The sequence below is a fragment of the Mastomys coucha genome, unplaced genomic scaffold, assembly GCF_008632895.1.
Source record: "Mastomys coucha isolate ucsf_1 unplaced genomic scaffold, UCSF_Mcou_1 pScaffold17, whole genome shotgun sequence".
In the NCBI taxonomy this organism is placed as follows: Eukaryota; Metazoa; Chordata; class Mammalia; order Rodentia; family Muridae; genus Mastomys; species Mastomys coucha.
In genome coordinates, this window is record NW_022196899.1 from 23010358 (window position 1) to 23030402 (window position 20045).

Consider the following 20045-nt stretch of genomic DNA (forward strand, 5'->3'; position numbering starts at 1 on the left):
GGAATGGATACAGAAATTGTGGTACATCTACACAATGGAGTACTACTCAGCTATTAAAAGCAATGAATCTATGAAATTCTTAGGGAAATGGATGGATCTGGAGAATATCATCCAGAGTGAGGTAACCAAATCACAAAAGAACACACATGGTATGCACTCTCTGATAAGTGGTTATTAACCCAGAAGTTCAGAATACAGGAAGAACAACCCACAGATCACAAGAAACTCAAGAAGGAAGACCAAAATGTGGACATTTCATTCCTTCTTAAAAGGAGGATCAAAATACCCATGGAAGGAGTTGCAGAGACTAACTATGGAGCAGATACTGAAGGAAGGACAATCCATCCTGATATAGCTATCTCCTGAGAGGCTCTAACAGTGCCTGACTAATACAGATGTAGAGGCTCACAGCCATCCATTGAACTGAGTACAGGGTCCCCAATGAAGGAATTAGAGAAAGGACCAATGGAGCTGAAGGGTTTACAGCCCCTTAAGACAAACAACAATATGAACTAACTAGTACCCTCAGACCTCCTAGGAACTCAACTACCAACCAAGGAGTATACATGGTAGGACTGATTGTTCTGGCAGCATGTGTATAGTAGAGGATTGCAAAATCAATCATCAATGGGAGGAGAGGTCCTTGGTCCTGTGAAGGTTCTGTGCCCCAGTGTAGGGGAATGCCAGGGCCAATAAGTGGGAGAGGGTGGGGTGGCAAGCAGGGGGAGGGGAGAGCCAACAGGGGTTTGTTCTTGTTGTTTTTGTTTGTTTGTTTGTTCCTGGGAGGGGAAACTGGAAAAGAAAAATCATATGACATGTAAATAAAGAAAATATCTAATAAAATAAAGAAATATTCACAAAAAAAACCCCTCTGGAAAACAGAAAACAGATTTGTGAACTTACAATGAGTGGGCTTAATGACATATAAATTGTACCTCAATAAGGTGATTTTTAAAGATTTATCCAAGAATGTTCACAGCAGCTTTATTCATGATAGCTTTTTAAAGGATCACAAAAGACAAATGGACAAATTATGATCTACTCATGGAACACAATATCAGTGGTCCACTTAAGAGATGTAGAGATGGCTGGATCAGTGGGTAAGATCTAAGAACAAATGCTGACCAACCATGAAGACCTGAGTTCAAATCCTCAGCAACCATGTAAAACTCTGGGTGTGGTCACTACATCCATAACCCCAGAACTGTGGGATGTTTGCTTGGGTTTACTGGATCCTAACCTGTCTCCAGGTTCAGTGAATCAGGTGAATAAGGCAGGAAATGACAGAGTCATGGTTCTTAACCTTCCTGATGCTGTGACCCTTTAACACGTTATGGTGACCCCAATCTTAGAACTTTTTTTTTTGCTACTTTATAACTGTAATTTTGCTACTGCTATAAACTGTAATGTAAATATCTGAATTTTCCCATGGTCTTAGGTGACCCCTGTGAAAAAGGTCATTTGCCCCCCACAAAGGGTTTGTGACCCACGGGTACATCACAGAGTCACAGACATGAATCTTAAAAAAATATAACACTCTCCCTCTCTCCCTCCTCCCCTGCATGCACTGAAGTTCAAACTCTAACTGAATCACATTTGTAGATCTGAAAGCTCACTTTTTCTTTATCAAAAAAATCTTAGGACACCTTCCAGAATAAAATTTACTTAAAACAAGAATCTGGTGTTTTATAACCTAACGGTCTGAGACTTAGGAAGCAAAACCAAGTCTGGTCCCAATCATGTCCTACAGATTTGGGGATTACAGAGTCGTCACTTCACATCTGGAATTACTGTAGGCAAGTTTTACTCCTGCACCTCAGGACATGTGAGGAAAGTCTAAACTGTGCACACAGCACACACACACACCATGAAAGAGACCACTTCCTAGTCAGTCGTATCTAGTACCACTTAGGACTCAGCCAGGAAGGAGCTCTACCACCACAGGCAACTGCCTATCCCTCCGTCATATACGTCCCCTTCCCCAGTCACCTTCGAATGAGCCAGTTCTGCAGGCATGATAAAAGTGGAGATATAAGCTCTGCTGTACCATTTGTCATAGACGTCACACAGGCCTAGGCTGGTGTGGGGCTTCGTGCATACCTGGGGCATGTATTAAAGCAGTCATATTTTTGGCCCAATAGCAGCATTCCAAGAACTAACTAAAAGGAAGTAAGGAAGAAAGCTCTTTGTGACAAATGTGACCAACTCATTTTGGTGTATTTCCAACAGCCATAAAACACCCTCCCTGCAAAGAATCAAAACAACCTGATAACAATAGGAGTCAGCCAATGAACTATGACACAGTCAGTCGATGGACTACTCCCTGAAGCCACGAGATGCATGTTCTGGGGGAAAGTGGACAAACAGGAAAACACTGTCACATAGTGTTCAGTGACAGAAGACAAAGCTATGGAGAGCAGGGCCAGTCACAGACAGGGGTGGCAGAGTTCCCCTAGATTCCCAGACAGTAAAGATATTTGTGTAAAGCTCTGAGAGGAAAAGACTATACCACTGGTAGGAACATGGCTGTGCATGCTATAATTCTCAGACTTGAACATGGTGTAGTCAAGTGAAGGGTCATGATTCAATACATGTTGAGTTTGTTCCAAGAGTCTGCACTCCAGCAGGTTCTCAGGTAAGGCTCTCCTGCCATATACCTATAACAGTCATGTCCGGGTGGGGAGAACACAGGTATACATCTATTTTTTACACCATCTTACATTTGCCATAATTAACAATACTTTTGTAATAATGAAGAAAACTTCTTTTCTTCAGAAGCTTTGAATCTAATGATTTGTATGGCATCCCATCTTGAATACTGTGAAATTAGATCAAAGGTTTATTACATCCAATACAGAATAATTTACAATAAAAATGAGCAATGGATTAGTTAACTGATTTTGGTTTTAGTATTATTTTAGTTCTGGGATTCAAGCCCAGGGCTTTGCACATGGTGACACCCCTCTGCTGTTATGCTGCAACCCCAGTCCTCTATGTTTTTAAGAGAATGGTTGATAACTGCTGGGAGAACGTGACACCATTACTATTTACAAAGTCATGGAAAAGCAAAATGGTAAACTTTAGTCACAGCAGGACAACTAGGTTAAAATGCTAGCACTGTTTATAAATGTTAAATGTACTAAGTTTAGGGGAAAGTTGGATTATATCTGCAGTCCCAGCACTCAGGAGGCAGATGCCAAAGCCTTGGCCTGAGGCCCACATGGGTTACACAGTGAATGTGTCACAAAACAAAAGGAAAATGGAGAAGGACGTACACCAGAAGGTTAGTATCTGTGGATCCCCGGGTGGGTGGGGGAGGGTAAGTCAGGATGTGTATTAGTCAGACTTTGTTGCTGTGACAAAATTAGCAGGAAAGAGATGGTCTGTGTGTAAAGATGGTTTGGTGTACAAATCTGATGATCTGAGTTCAAACCCCACTTCCATACATGCTTCCTGGCATTCATACATTCACACCACACACACACACACACACACACACACACACATATAATGATATAGCGGGCCACTAGTGATGGCTTCCCTGTTCTTCAGCTTTTGTTCCACCTGGGCCCCAAGCTCATACTAGGTGGCTCTCCCACATGCCAGTAATCTCTGGAAACACCGTCCCAGTCACAGCAGAAGAGACACTTGCAGTAATCCCTAGGCATCTCTGCATCTAATCAAGCTGTCGGTCGAGATGATTAATCATCACACAAGGTGTCAACGCCCCTCTCAGAAGCATATACACTAAAGCTGGAAAGGCAGGGCTTAGCATGGTCCCTCTACAAGGATGACACCAACTCATCAAGCCTTTCACTAACAAATAAACATGCGGGGCCAGAGCAAGCAACCATCCTTAATGACATCTGACGCCCTCTTCTGGAGTGTCTGAAGACAGCTACAGTGTACTTACATATAATTAAAAAAATAAAAATAAAAATAAAATCACTTCTTTTTAACCTTATAGAATAGTGTAGTGGCATTCCTGGTTGTCAACTTGACTGTATCTGGAATGAACTACAGTCCAGAATTGGAAGGCTCACATGTGGTCCTAATCTGGAGGCTGGAAGATACAAGTTTCTGGATCTTGAGGCATAGTGGCTATGAATCCCAGAAGATTAAGACAGGAAGATCTCTGAGTTCAAGGTCATCTGGGATTAAAGGCATGGTGGCACACACCTTTAATCTGGGTCACACCTTTTGCTGGAGATCTATATAAAGACATTGGAAGAAGGAAGGCTTCTTTTTCTTCTTCTCCTCCTTCTCCTCCTTCTCCTTCTTCTCCTCCTCTTCTTCCTCCTCTTCCTCCTCTTCCTCCTCCTCTTCCTCCTCCTCCTCCTCCTTCTCCTTCTTCTTCTTCTTCTTCCACCTTCTCCTTCTCCTCCTCGTCCTCCTCCTTGTCCTCCTCCTCCTCCTCCTCCTCCTCCTCCTCCTCCTTCTTCTTCTTCTTCTTCTTCTTCTTCACCTGCTTGCCTTATAGGACTGAGCAACTGCTAGATCCTTGGACATCCGTTCACAGCTGCTCCTAACCATTGTTGGGAGTTGAACTACAGACTAAGTCATCAACAAATTCCTTTACTATATAGAGACTACCCATAAGTTCTGTGACTCTAGAGAACCCTGACTAATATAAATAGAAAAGGATTGAAGGAGGGCAGCATTATGATTGGGAGGCAAGGATATCCCTGGAGTGTGGCAGGGTAAGGGGAGAAAAGGGAAGCCATCCAAGGCTTAGCGAGATAGGACTAGGTTTGGTTCTGTTAACTAAGGAGTAGGGTTTCTTCCTAGAACAGCTGGCTGGATGCAGGGCAAAGGCCCGGGCCTAGTGAGATGTGCTGCATTGCAGATGCTCTGAGACGGACTTTGAGGCACAGCTGAGGTTCAGAACATGCCACTCATTCTCCCTCAGCATTTGCTGACTGGGTCAGGGTACCAGCTATGAAGGGAAGGGCTCTGCTGCCTGGAGGGAGCCCGCTGTTCCTCCATTCATACAATGCTTCTAGCCTATGAGCTAGCCAGACCTTCAGTCCCCACAAGCAGGCACTCCTCATGGACTCCTCAGAGACATAAGGAATGGGCACTCACGCCACCGTCTCCCCATTTGTGTGCCCATTTCTAGGTTCACTTCTCACCAGAAACTCAGTTCACTTTCCTCTCTCTCCTTGGAGGCAGCCAAAGCCAACAGTGACAGATGCTGGCAAAGCCTCATTACTGGATGATGGTTAAACCAGACAGCCTTTTAAGAAGAAAGAAAAATGTTTAATACTTAAAGTATAAATGTTAGTTAAGAATTCAATACTTTTCCAAGTTAAAAAGTAAACTGCACTACTGCTCCAGAGTTCCCATGACGGACTATGAACAAGGACTTCTGGGAAGAAGCTGTCTGCAGAGCCTGTGGGACTGATTAATTTTAGTGTTGTGGAGATGGTGGAATGCTGCAGATCCAGAAGTAATTACAATTATGTTGGGCTATCTTTAGCCCCTAAATAGCCATTCCTTGTCTACTTCTGTGTCTGGCCTAACATCCTGTGCCTAACAGAAAAAGATACTTTGGAATATATAAACAGACCTGGAGTTTTCAGCAATAAAGGGCCAAGGATGGTGACAGTATCTGATGGCAGATGCTGATAAAGATAGAGTTCTCCCGATTTGCTATGACCCACCTACTTGATAGAGCCACTGAAATATTTGAAAAGAATCTTGATTTCTGGCTTTCTTTGTTCTGTTACTATAAAAGCTTCATAAACACAGAATGTGTGGTCCTAAACCATGGTCACTCATATCTGACTCCAGAATAAACTTTCTCTTGTTCCCTTTGAGGAAAGAGTTGGGTTTTCTCATTGGCAGAGGCAAGTTGGATGGGGTCTTCACTGTGCCATGGTCAGGACTTCATGGAACTTTCGTGGCTCGCATAACACCTGTGAGGGATGTGTAGCCCCATGGCACAGGAGTCACCAGCAATCCGGACAACTCAACCCCTGAGGTCCTCCAGGCAGGAGTGCACCAGAGGCTCCTGTGCCTAGCTCTCATTCTAGATTGACAGCCTGTACTTCCATACTGGGGAGCTCTTACATCCTCATGAACGCATGTTTGTGGGTGGGGCTGGGGTATTCCATGACTTTCACAGTCAAGAGAGGATTTCATTCCCAAATCACAGAGCCAGAGGCCTGAGTTCAGAGTTCTTACCCATTTGAAAGCTGCCAATGCATGAAGCACACACACCATTTGTCAGGGAAAACCAGGTCATGGGGCAGCCTATAGATCCCCCTAGAAAGAGAAGTCAGATCTGGAAACCACTTGTAACTTTCTGTCTTCCTTCTAGCATCATGGGGTAGATAAAGTCTACCCAAAACAAGTGTGGTGGTTTCAGTATGTTTGGCCATGGGAAGTGGCACTATTAGGAGGTGTGACTTTCTTGGAGGAGGTGTGACAATTCAGAATAAGCATGCCACTGTGTAGGCGGGCTTTGAAGTAATAGATATATGCTCAGGCTCTGCTCAGTGTGAGACAGTCTTTCCTGGTGACAGGCAGATTATAATGTACAACTCCTAGCTCCTTCTCCATCACCAGGTCTGCCTGCGTGCTGCCATGCTTCCTGCCATGAGGATAATGGGCACCTGCTGAACCTCTGAAACTGTAAGCCAGCCCCAATGAAATGTTTTCTTGTATAAGAGTTGCCTCAGTCATGATGTCTCTTCATAGCAATGGAAACCCTAATTAAGACTCAAGGTAAACATGCCATGCAGGCTCAGTCATCAACAATAACAGGGAGACCTCCGTTGTCAAGAACAACAGGGAATCCCTATTCCCCATGAGCCCTATGCATGCACTGCATATAAGGCTCATCTCCGAAGGTGGGCATTATTATCTCTGTTTTATATAAGAGGAATAATATGGAGGGGCTAAACGCAGTAAGAAAATGTTACTCAGTGCGGTGATGGAACAACCAGAAATCAGTCCCCGCACACTCTGTCCTCACTCTGGACTGTTCTGTCTTGCTTTTTCTTGCTCAAGCCAATGGTCAGTCCCTCTTTTATCTGGGCAATGAGATCATAACAGAATACACAGTCAAACTTGAACTATAGAGTTCTAGAAAGGTCCACCAGCAGTCTGCTGGCCTGCCATTTACAAAACATCTGTGTATTTAAGATGAGCTCACGTCTGTTGGCTCATGTCTTTAGGCCTAAGATAGGCATTCCATTTGCAGCCCTTGCTTGTCCACCAGGACACACCTACAGCAACAGTCTACTGACAAAGTCCTCAAAGCAGCACCTTGTTTTCGCCAAAACCATTCCATGGGCTCACGTCTGCGGGTGCCCAGGCCTGCAGACCCAAGGACTCTGAGGAAGGAAAACCATTTTCTCAACAGAACGTTAACTGTGATGAAACTGCAGCTACAGCAGAGATGAGAATATCAACCCCATGACCCTTAACAGAAAGCTTCAAATTGAGGAAATTGAAGCATCTGGAAGACTGGGCTGTGGGTGAGTGCCTCGGTTCCTCATTCAAGCTGAGCTTTTTCTGAGAAGCCATGCCTAAGCATCATGTAGGAGCAGACTTGCAGTTAGGAGTCAGGTGAACAGAGCAGAAATAGGGAGAAGCCTGGGAGAAATTGGGACAGCCCTTCTTCAGTGGACCTGGGATCTAGCTCAGGGCAATCCCAGAACCCAGCCTCAGGATCCACATTGCTATCAGAGCCTGGCTGCAGCTCCCAAGGCACACAAGCCCTACCTTCTAACTTACAAGGAGGTTCTGAGGACCTACTGTGGGCACTCCTTTCCCACCCTGAAGCTTCCAACACTGACTTCACCCCTGCAAAACTAAAATGTCGTGTAACCCAGAAAGGCATGAGTATGAGGAAATGCCTACTGTTATAGTTAGGACTCTCGATGGGATAAACACCATAGCCAAAGCCACTTGGGGAAGAAATGGCTGATCCCAGTTCACAGCTTCACAGCGTGTGGTCCACCATCCAGGGAGATCTGGCAGGAACTAAAGCAGAGTCCGTGAAGGAACGCTGCTTACTGGTTTGTTCCGTTTGATCTTTTATGCAGGCTAGGGCCAACAGCCCAGAGCTGGCACCGCCCACAGCAAGCTGGGCCCTCTCTCACATCCATCTCTAGTTAAGAAAGTACACCTCTCTTGACCACAGGCCAGTCTGGTGGGGGCATTTCTTTCAATCAAGGTTTCTTCTTTCGAATGACTTGAGCTCCAACAAGTTGACATAAAGCCAGCCAGAACAGTAGCCTAACATGTTCCCTTGACACAGGCACATGCAGAATGTGAGACACAAGCCTTTTCACATGCTCAAAGGGCAAGAGCCTCTGAGCTTGTCTTTGGTTGGCCCTTTAATTTTTTTTTTTTTTCTGGTGCTTGAGGGCTAGGGAAATGGCTCAGTGGTTAAATCCTGAGTGAGAAGCAGGACAAGAGTGTGAATCTCTACAAGCCACATAAATAACGGGTGGCATGGCAGCCAGTTTGCATCTCCAGCCTTAGAGGGTGGAGACAAGGGATCCCCAGATCCCTCGCTACACTAGACATATTGGGGAGTTCTGTGTTTGGCTGAGAGATTCTGACTAATAAATAAGGTGGAAGAATGATTGAGGATCACGTGTGACATCAGCCTAAGGCCTTCATGTGTATGCAAACATATATGCCCAGTCGTAGTGTGCCCCTACACATGTAAACATGCATACACACACACACACACACACATGTGTGTATATATACACCACATGCACATTCATGCAAACAAAAATAAAAACAATGTCTTATAATGGAACCCAGGGTCTGTTAGGTTCTACCATTGGCTCCAGTCCCTGTACTTGTTTTTTTTTATTTGAGATAGGGTTTTGCTATATGGCTCAGGCTGGCCTTGAATTTGTTTATTCTTCTGTTTCAGCCTCCAGACTTGCTGAGATTCTAATCATGTGCTCCACACTTGATCTTCTGTAATATCACCTCACTGTTATTTATAATTACTTCATTTTGAGATGGAAGGCCTACCCAAGTTCCTTCCACCTTAGCCTCCGGAGCTGCTGTCTCTTGGGTCCAAATCTGACTGTTCAATGCAGGATCATTCTTTTTTAACTCTGTGCTGGTCTAAGAAGACATTTCTGTTGGTTGGATATGATTCATGTGCCCGGTGTGTCATCATAGAAGTATGGTGAGTTTGTACTATGGAGCTAGCACCTGGATTATAGCTAGTGCATAATGAAGACTGTGGAATACTAAGAGAGGTTGGGAATAATGTGAACCTCACTTCTCTCAGGTAGTTAGATTCTACTTTTGATAAAAAGACATCAAGGCTTACAGAGTAACTAAATGCAGGCTGAAAGCCGGGCACCAGGCCTCCTTTGCTTTGGCTCAGACACCCACTTGACTCTGCACAAGCATGTTACTCCAGGAGTGGCTGTCTATCCAACCTAGTTCATTCCCTTCAAGACTGAGAACACCCAGGAACAGGGAAGCCCCACATGACAGGCTACTCTCAGCTGAAAGCAATGTCTCCATAGAGGGGTGATCCTCTGGCATCAAAAGTAATCACCCTGTAGGAACCAGACTGCTCCCCTAAAGTGACAAGAGTGATAGCAAGTTCTCTGGACCACATTGCAGAGTCAGCTGAGGCACTGGTCAACCAGACCACACCTTGATCAGGACTGCTCAACGATGCATTCACATCTCTCGCCCTCGTCCCAGTTCCTTCTCCATTTAAACCTAAAGCTCATGGTTCCCTGAAGAAGAACTTGGGGCCGCTGGACCTGCTTTGTCCCTTTGTCCCAAAATGGTGCCTGAATCCTCTTTTTCTGTTCTTTTATCATTGCTTGCTTTCTTAATAATTGTAGTATTAGAATGGGGCAGGGGTGGGCTGGGGAGGGGTGAAAACCTCAGTTCTGAGCTCAGGCTTCAGCCCTGAAACTCCGGCTGCACGACTTTACTAGTTATAGGCCATAGAGCTAACTAGTAAGTCTTCCAAGCATGATTCCCTTCTGCAAAATGGGCTTTGATGCTCAGTGTAAAAGAGATTTTGTAAGAATTAGACACGTTTGTGAGAGGCATGGTTGTGTGGATTGGTGGGTAAACATGAGGAAGCAAGTTCAGATCTCCAGAACATCTATAAAAAAGCCAGGTGTGGTTGGGTGGGACTGTAACCCAGCACTGAAGCTGGGGCAGGAAGGGGTGGGTTCTGGGGGCTTTCTAGCTTGCTAGCCTAGTAGAAATGGTGAGCTTCAAGTTCAGTAAGATCATCTCTCAAAAAAAAAAAAAACCAAGCCGAAGAGTGACGGAAGAAGATGCCTGACATCAACCTTTGGCCTCCAGAGACATGACAGGGGAGCACACCATTGTATACACACAAAATCACCCCACCATTCTCCCAAACAACAGCATATGTGAAGCTAGGCAAGATGCCCCGCGCCTGTAATCCTAGCACTCGGCAGGCTGAGGAAGGAGGGTTACACACTGAAGTCCTGGGCTACGGAGCAAAACTGTGTCTCAAATAAAAAGTGTATAATAAATAAAAAGAATAACATAGACTCTTAGTCAAAATTTTCTTCTTCCAATGACTTGAGAGGTTGAGAACACAGCCTCATCGGTAGAGTTCTTGCCTACCATACAGTAAACCATGAGTTTAATATCCAGAACTGGATAGAACCGAGAGAGGGAATCACAGCAAGAGGCAAGTGTGGCAGGCCTTCAAGGTCATCTCAGGGTCATGCAGAGTTTGAGGCTAGCCTGGGTTCCATGGACTCTTTATCAGAAAAATAACAACAACAAAAGAGGACTGTAGAGATGGCCCAGAGGCTTAAAGTACTTGCTGTTCTTCCAGAGGACCCAAGTGTGATTCCCAGCATCCTTGTTATGTAGCTTACAAGCATCTATAATTCCAGGCCCAGGAGATCCAACACCTTCTTCTGGCCACTTCAGGCACCATCTCCCCGCCCCCCCCCAGAAATACACACATATGCATAAATAAAAATAAATCTTTAAAAAGATGACTTGAAGCTAACTATGGCTCCCTTAGACATCGCCACCCTTAATCAAAAGACAAAAATACCCCTCTATACACTCACAGGATGGGTGACGTGGGGCAGGAGAGTTATGTATTGAAACACAGAAAGGCAGCATGCTGATGACTGGAATGCCATGCCTCTCCTCTCAATTCTAGGCCAACAAGGGAGCAGTCTGCCTTTCTAATGTTTTTATCCCCTTTAGCCACACAGATCAGGGTAAAGATGGTGTCGCATTTGTGGTATTCCTTATAATGGCTTTCAGCAGTATTCTCTATCAGAAAAGAGGAAGTATTTTGGCCACTCCCTGGTCACTTAGAGACTTGGCAACTTTCTCTCTCTGCTTCTTATTTAGAGGATTAGGGAGAAAACTCATTTGGAATAGCTATGTAAGTGATTTCATGCCAGGGATACATCTGTGTCCCCAGGTTCTCAGGCTGCTGCCATCTTTTTCTTTTAAATCATTAGCATGTTTAACATTAGCATCCTAAGCTTGATTACCTCCAAGGAAAAGGTACAAAAGGCGACTCTGAACTGGCCAGTGGAGTTCCATAGATCCCCAAACAGTCCAGGCTATTGCCAACGCACTTAGCTACTCTTCAGAGATTGACCTCAAGACCCTACTGCTGAAAACACTACGTGCTAAGTTATAAAACATGGGGAAATCTAGCTGGTACTCAACTGCAAACTTCACCCCAACTGGCTAGCTTTCATACAGCCAAAAAGTACTATGCACACTAGCAGGGGTTCAAGCTCACCCAACTGTGAACCCTAAAAACTACAATCACAAATTGTCTGACAAGATATGCCCACTGAGTAGCACAGATGTTATGGGAGTGACCAACCACTGATTGTATCTAAAGCCCGTTCCATGAGATGGACCATATACCTGGCACTGTTAACTGGACCCAGAACCTGTGGCTTGATAGGTCCTAGGGAAGAACCTGATACTATCTATTAATCTGCCAAATGGATACAGTGTTAAAACAACTCCTAATAATTTATGGCTATGTCCACAGATTAGTGCATCTCTCAACCCTCTTCTGAGAAGCTTCTTGAAATAGATGGCAATTTAGCACAGAGATCCCCAACTGGTTAGCATGTAGAGATACTGGAAAGTACTCAGCTATACATGAGATGAGATATTTATGTCAAATTCTTTCCCTCAAGGACCAGGGATCTTCAAAGAAGAAGAGGCAGAAGGAGTGTGAGCACCAAAGGTGGTGGATAACTTGAGACACAGTGTTTTCAAGATTTGACAGGATGATAACACATGACTCATAGCACTTATGACAACATGCACAAGACTACACAAGCATGTAGGAGGGGGAGGAGAGCATAAAATCCCACTAGCTGATAAGCCATTAACATTTGGTAGCTGCTGGAAGAGGGAGAGTGGGTTTTCTTTAATTGTGTGACTCCTGATAGGTCAACCACATTATGGGGCCCATACCCAAGAATAGTTGGGTAACATAAATTGGACTGGATGGCAAGGGGAGAGGGGAGGAAGTGAAGGAGGAAGGAGGAAGAGGAGGTAGAGGAGGACAGAGGACAGAGAAAAGTGAAGAAAGAAGAAGGTAGAGGAGGAAGAGGAAGAGGAGGAGGAGGAGGAGGAAGAGGAAGAGGAAGAGGAGGAGGAAGAGGAAGAGGATGATGACAATGACGGTGGAGGCAGCAACAACTAGAAATTGGGTGGGTAGGAAGATAAAGGTGAGGAGTAGGGCAAGAGTGAATGAATATGGTCAAAAAATATATGAAATTCTTTCAGAAAACATTTAAAATGTAGGTGTTTGTATATGAGTTAATTCACTTAGCATAATGCTTTAAAGATGTATCTATATTATAAACATTATTTAGTATGATATATCGATATTTTCCTTTGTGTGAATGTAATTTGTTAATCCATTCACCTGATGATAGAGAGCTGTGATCTTTCAAGCTTGGGGGTGGTTTTAAACAAACTGTCTTGAGCAGTTGTGTACAGTTTTTAAAAAAGCTTCTCTGTATCTATCAAAGAAATAGTCCCATTGACAAAGAATTCTGACAGGCCTGAAATGATGTAATGATGTTACCTCAGTAAACAGCTGAAATTCTTCTCTTTAAAACAGACGGGGATCCTTTAGGCATCCATTTTCCTCAGCCAGGTAACAGAAGACAGAGACAATGAGGCCCAGGTCTCCTTACCTTCAGGAAAAGAATTATTTAGCTTGTAGCTAACGTCCACATGTTCTAGCCTTTCTTTCCTAACCATCTATAAACTGTGAGATGGCCACAAACAGTGGAGGTGGAAAATGAAACTCACCTCCCACCTCATTTTGACAAAACTGCAAAGGAATCTATCGATGCTTTCCTAATTTCTCAGAAACGAAGGCAGTGGGTTTACAGACCTAAGTACCTGACAGACACTGCATACTTGACTCATACAATGAAAACTGAATCAGTCCCCAAACAATTTTACTGAGGTATTGTGGACCAGATTCCCAGAAGGAAACCAAAAACACCACACTATACATGTCTATGGTTTAATTGACTAGAACTCTGTGACTATAGACGTATATGATTTAATTGACTAGAGCTTTGTGATAGCCGTTGTGTATGGTTTAACTGACTAGAGCTCTGTGACTGTGGAGAGCTAGAATGTTGTAGATCAAGAACCAAACCATTTTGTGCTATCTTTAGTCTGCTTAGCAACCACTCATTGCCCAATTCTGTCTTGACCCCACATCTTTGTGACTATCAAGTAAAATCCTTTGCAGTGCATTAACTTAGTAGGACCACTAGCTTCCACCACCCAAGAGTTAAGGATGTATCAGGCAGTAGTATCTGACAAAGGCTTTTGCCTCTTTGCTGTGATGGCCTTCCTCATGTTTCCATCAATGTTATATTTTTAAATGGTTTAATTTATGACTTTATTGTTCTATAACTATAAAAAAATCATTATGAGACAATTTTCACATTAGAACATCTTATTTGGGCCAACCTGAATCTGTGTTCCTAGGCCATGGTCATTCATTTGACTCAAGAATAAGTGGTCTCAAATTTCCCTTTGAGGTGATTTTTCTAACACTTCACCAATCAGTTGTCACGGCAGGCACCTTTCTTGAAATAAAAAAGGAATATTATATTCAGTTGTAGTGAAGTTAGGAGTCTGTATCCCCTTGTTTGTTTACCAAACTTCAGCCCTTTGCTCTTGGGATCTTACACTTTAACAATATGACAGGCAAACATGATAGAACGCATTAAGAATTACAGGTTAAAACCCAAGGCAAAAGAACTAAGTTAGGGCCAGTGAGATGGCTCAGCAGGTAAGAGCACTGACTGCTGTTCTGAAGGTCCTGAGTTCAAATCCCAGCAACCACATGGTGGCTCACAACCATCCGTAAGGAGATCTGATGGCCTCTTCTGGTGTATCTAAAAGACAGCTACAGTGTACATACATATAATATGTTTTGTTTTTTTTTTTTAAAAAAAGAACTAAGTTAGATGAACACAAATCTCTGTCCACACAGATAAAAAGAAAAGCATGGTGTGGGCCACGCACCACTGCAGGAGTCAGCTCTTGCCACGGACTGGGGTTTCTTACGGGGTCCCTTGTTCCACGGGACAATGGGTTCTGGCCAGGTGTGCACAGGATTCAGCTTTGACAAACAGACTCGACACGAATGGTGTAAGGTCTGAGTGTATGTCTTTAAAAATTGACATGAGGCTTTTACAATCGTTGCAAAAGAGAAATGAAAAATCTGGCAGCTCAGTAGTCGAGGTACATCTGAGGGGATCTAAAACATCAGCCATCTCCTCTAGACTGGTGCAGCACCCCCGGGCTCTGAGCATGCTCGGGCCACATGGGCCGGCCGGAGTCTCAGGGGGCTGCAGGCGCGGGAGCCAAGAGGGTAGAGGCTGGAATCTCAAATGCTCAATGCTGAATGCTCGAATCTCAAATGCTTACTCTCTCGAATCTCAACTGGTGCTGCACCCCCCACCGACCCCCGGGCCCAAGCGCTCTGGGCCCCGGGGGCTGCTAGTCTAAGTTCTAGTTCTAATCCCAGTGCTAGCGAGTTCGAATGTTGACCGCAGACTGCTGCATCTAGAATGCTGAATGCTCTATGCTGTATGTTGACTCTTTCTGTAAGCTTTAATGCCCTACCCACAATGCTGGAGGCAATTAGTTTGGATGGCTTAACATTCCAAACCAGGGTTTGACTAGGATGTTGGAACATTGGTGAAAGTCAGAGAGCAATGTCCAAATTTTCTTTTTCTAGCTGTTAAGAAATGATATCTTGGTGGGCCCCTAGCACACAAGTACGAGGACGTATCTGGGCTACCTCTGAGTTTGGGGTGCCAGGCAACAATGCGGAGGCAGGAAGACTGACTTTCCTTGAAGTTTACGCCTCAAACACCGCCGTCACGCAAAGTGTGCGTGGCAAGCTCTTTTCCTGGGTATTTGTTTCACGATCCCAGAAGCCAAGTGGAGTAAATATGAGAAAGGCTCCAGATCTTTTTCAAGGTTTAAGTACATGCCCACTCATCTCATGCTGTCTTCATCACTGAATAAACTTTTGACATACAGAATATTACAGAGATGCGATACGAGATCACACGGGTGTTCACTACTCTGGATTTCTTTTGGGGAACTGAGGGTCCTGCAGACCCAACTCAGGCCCTGGAGCATGTCAGGCAAATGCTCTACTGCTGAGCCACACTGGAAGCCTGGGCCTGTTTTTCTGCTGAGTATAACTTAGAAGGGATTTGAGCCATTGGAAAAAATGCTAACACATTTGATGCAAAACTGCCTGACAGGAGGCAACCTAACCCCGTTTGTTTGTTCATGGTGTGTGTGTGTGTGTGTGTGTGTGTGTGTGTGTGTGTGTGTGTGTGTGTGTGTGTGTGTGTGTGTGTGTGTGTGTGTGTGTGTAAAAAGCTGAGCCAGCACCCACCTGCAGCAACTTGATCCAATTAACATATACTTGTGCCTTCTTGTGTGTTTGTGTGTGAGAAAGAGAGAGAGAGAGAGAGAGAGAGAGAGAGAGAGAGAGAGAGAAGCAGAGACTGATTTTTTCTGATCAGTCTGATGAGGCAGTATTCATATCTGAATTATGAAAAATAATTATATATGATAGGCTCTGAAACTAGAATCACCTGTGGTGACTCACCTTCTGGGGGGGAAAAGGTGGTGTTGCAACTTTTAAAGGGAAATATCAAACAAATGCAAAAATAAGAGTAAGGACTTGTATGCCTAACATCCCACCTTTGGCTATCATTCTCTCACGGCCCAGTGTGCTCCAGACCCCTGAAATGAAACAAATCCTCAATTTATAATTCAACTTCAGTCAGTAATTCTAAAAGATCAGTTTTTTTTTAAAATAATGTAATTATTGGGCCAGCCAAAAGGGCTCAGGGCTAAGGGCTCTTGGTATAAGCCTGAGATGCAAACCCTAACACACGAGACTATTCCTGAAAGCTGCCCTCTTTCACATGTATGCACATGGGAAGACAGAACACAGGCATGCAGACAGACACATAGAAACGTTTTTAAATGGTAAAATGTAATTATGATACCTTTTCAAAAGCTAAAAATATGTCCTCAAATTCCAGAACATTCCAAAACCAGGGCACAGTCAAGTTCCACAAGTTTTGCTCTAACAGGGCTCTCGTTTTACCTGAAATTCTCATAGGAGCCAACCTGTTAACTTTAAAAACTTGACTCACAAGGAAATGCTAGGGACAGGCCATGCCAATATGTGCTAGTATCCCTTCACAAACATAAAGCACCACTTTTCGCGTGTCCTCTGTCACTGTGAGTATGGATCTACTTCTGGGATCTAAGGAACCACGCCCCAATCAGATCACTTGCACAAGTTGGAGACGAAGTGGGCACATTTCCTTTTCCTTCCTCGTAGCCAGGTGTGTGTGGTGGCCTCCGCAGGGGGAAACAGGGACACGGCGGAGGGTTGCCACCGTTTGGCAACCACCGCAGAACGAGATAAGTTGCTTAAGCCTCGCTCCCCAGGGCGGGTCCCCGAGCCAGCCGCTCCGCTCCAGTGCCGACCGCCCTGCCTTGCCGAGCAGCAGTGACCCGGTGCGCCCAGGCAGGGTTCAACCGCCCCGCACGTCAGCGAGGAACGTCACACACCCACCTCACCCCTCTGCCTGCTGCTGCACAAGGCTCGGAACCGCCGCGTGGGGACCGGGCACCCGTGGGACACTGCCCCCTCGTCCGCCACAGACGTCGGCAGTGGCTTCCTGCTCCGCACCGCGGCGTCACCCCGAGTCCTAGGAAGGGAAACCTCGTCGTGACGCGACAGGCCAGTGGCCTCCACGAGTCGTGCGCTCACCCCAGCCAGCGATCCTCGGCTCCCCGCGAAGCGCGAGCGGCCTGAAGCTGCCAACCTCCTTGACTGCCCGAGGGGGCGGGGCCGCGCGTCGCTCACCTCCGCTCGCCCCGCCTACCCACGCTCCACCCGCCCCAGGTGAGCCCCCCCCTCCAGGGGCGTGGCCACGCAAGGCTCACCTCCGCTCGCCCGGCCCCGCCTCCGGTCTAGGGTTACAGCCTGAGTAAATGCGGAGGCTCTTCTTTTCTTTCAGCCTAGCCAAGGCCAGGAGTGCTCAGGGTAAGGTGCGTGACTCTACACTTGGGGTCTCCCATCTGGCTCGTACTGGACAAAATCAGCCTCTGGCGTCCAAGCGCTTGCAAGCGCGCACTCTCCAGCTGACAGTGCGTAGGACGCCCCCTGCGGGTTGGGCGACAAGAGGCAACCGAGTTGATCGATTGAATAGGCAGAAGACCGCAGGAGTTGCAGGGTGAGGAGAAAATCTTTCTTAGAGTCAGGCTTTGAGGACCCAAACCCAGCCTGAGATGCACCCAACATGCTGTTGTGTCACCCACCCCGTCTTGCTCTGTAACCAGTTTCTCAAGTTTACCTTTTGGCAATTTTCTGCAGATGAATATGTCCCCAAGGCCACAAGACTTGAGCCACCAAGCAGTTGACTTAGTGCACTGTAAATTTTGATTTTTCAAAACCAAAGTCTGCATTAACATACATTGCATTTCTTTCTTTGCCAGCCAGTGATAATTCAGCAAATATTTGTTGAGAGCCTATGGCTTGTTAGTCATTTAAACATTTAAGCATGGCATACTTGCTTGTCTCCCACTGCTCTCTAAGGGGATCCATTCGAGGAATTGTAGTCTAGGCCTTTCCACCTGCCACTGGGGCTGAACGGACCTTGCCAGGAACTCAGAAATAGCCTGACAGGGCAGTAAAGGCCCCCTGGGTGTTAAATGTGGGCTGTAAGGGGAATTGGGGTGTGCCCATCTCCCAGCTCAGAGAAAACATCCTGGAAGAAAGGAGAGATGATGAAATCAAATGAGACTGTGAGGTGCTTCATCCCAGAGCTCCCCCTCTTCCCCCTCCCCTGAAGAGATAGGAGATGGCCAGAAATGGCTGATTCTGCAGAGAGGGAGGGAGAACAGTAGGTGTGCAGTCAGTTCATGGACCTAAGAAAAACAGCAAGCCACCATCTGTGGAGTGTGGACATCAAACAGGGCCAGCCATACACACATCTCTCTAAACTAACTGTACAACCTTGCCGGCTAGGCTTGACAGGGCAGGCAGTGCAATCGATCCGTGGAGTGGTGCCTTGCTAGCAGAGGGCTGGAGGAGTAGCTCCTAGGAGCCAGCCTACACTCTCCCAGTGCCTTTCTCAACGGTCTTCACGTGCTCCTAGAATTCCCAAGTATCCCCACATGCCCACTCTCTCCCTCCATCCCCAAATGTATTATTAATACCCATCTAGAGGTGTTAGGATGACTACATACCAGATTCCTTCCCAGGAGGCTCCTGTCTGGGGAGCTGCTGGTGAGATTCTGGCAGACCCGTTGCTTCCCAGTTTCTCCTCTTCTGAAATAATGGAACTGAAGTGAGCCCAAGGCCTCTTCTGTCTCCTTTTCTGACAAAATTCATCCAGAAAAGTGCTGTGATGGTTAACCTGCCCTCCAACTTGATTAATTTGGAGTCACCATGGAAATGCACTTCTGCATGTATCTGGGAGGCCATTTCCTGAGGAGCTTCATAGAGGTGGGAAACCCATCGTCTAGAAAGCTTAGAAAGTCTATATCAGAGGTTTTCATCCCAACTGTCTCGCCTCTAAATTGTCAGATGTCTGCAAGAGACACATACTGCCTCAATAATTCCTCACCTTTTTGGAAAGTCCTGCTCCCCATCAGGGAGGTAATTTATCCAGCTAAAGTGTAGCAGATGTTGTTGCTGGGGAGAGCACGATCAATGTGATTCTGGCCCAGGAGACGCAGAAGGAAGTCCTGGGAAACCTGGCTTGCTTGCTTTCTTTCTTTCTTTTCCTTTTTTTTTTTTTGGTTTTTCGAGACAGGGTTTCTCTGTATAGCCCTGGCTGTCCTGGAACTCACTCTGTAGACCAGGCTGACCTCGAACTCAGAAATCCGTCTGCTTCTGCCTCCCAAGTGCTGGGATTAAAGGCTTTCTTGATGAGGACCTCCCCTTCTCTCTTCTAGCTTCTTGTTGTGAGTTGAGGGTGAAACAGTAATCTTAGACCAAGAGCAACACTCCACAGAAAAAAAAGGGTCTTTGCCCACCCTGATATGCTATGCTCAGGCTTCTCCTTACAGGGAAAAAAAAAAAAAAAAAAAACATTCCTTCCTTGTTTAACTCATGGTCAGGATAGTTCCATGCAACTGAATACTATAGCAGCAGATACACTGTTCTTCTTTCAGAAGACAAGGCTAACAATTATTCTAGGCACCTTACCTAAAAGGGTGTCATTGCAGGGAGAGGGGTTTTTCCCCCAAGCATCAGAAATGACAGGTTTGAGTTTCATCTTGGCTGGTTATGTTAGCCAGTGATCATGCATACATTTGGGAAATCAGGCTTTGTAAATCAAAAGCTATCATTAAAAAGCCCATGATACATAGTGTGTGACATATAAAAAGTGATTTATCGAAGTCTGTGGTGTTCAGTTCAGTTCAGAGCAGTTCAGTTTGTGGGGTTCAGAGGCAGTTATTGTAAG

General features: G+C 45.5%; 1 protein-coding gene across 17 annotated transcripts in view; it reads right to left on the minus strand.

Annotated features, from left to right (window-relative positions):
* Gpr160 (G protein-coupled receptor 160) overlaps window positions 1-17455 on the minus strand; it is a 42007-nt gene extending 24552 nt beyond the window's left edge. The window contains exons 1-4 of one of the 17 annotated variants that reach the window (XM_031376506.1): window positions 17144-17335; window positions 16255-16296; window positions 13990-14108; window positions 13082-13193 (exon numbers count right to left, since the gene is read on the minus strand). The gene's annotated coding sequence lies outside the window, so the exon portion shown is untranslated. The other 16 variants (XM_031376505.1, XM_031376503.1, XM_031376502.1 and 13 more) reach the window with 16 other exon arrangements.
* Window positions 17456-20045: the final 2590 nt, after the last annotated feature.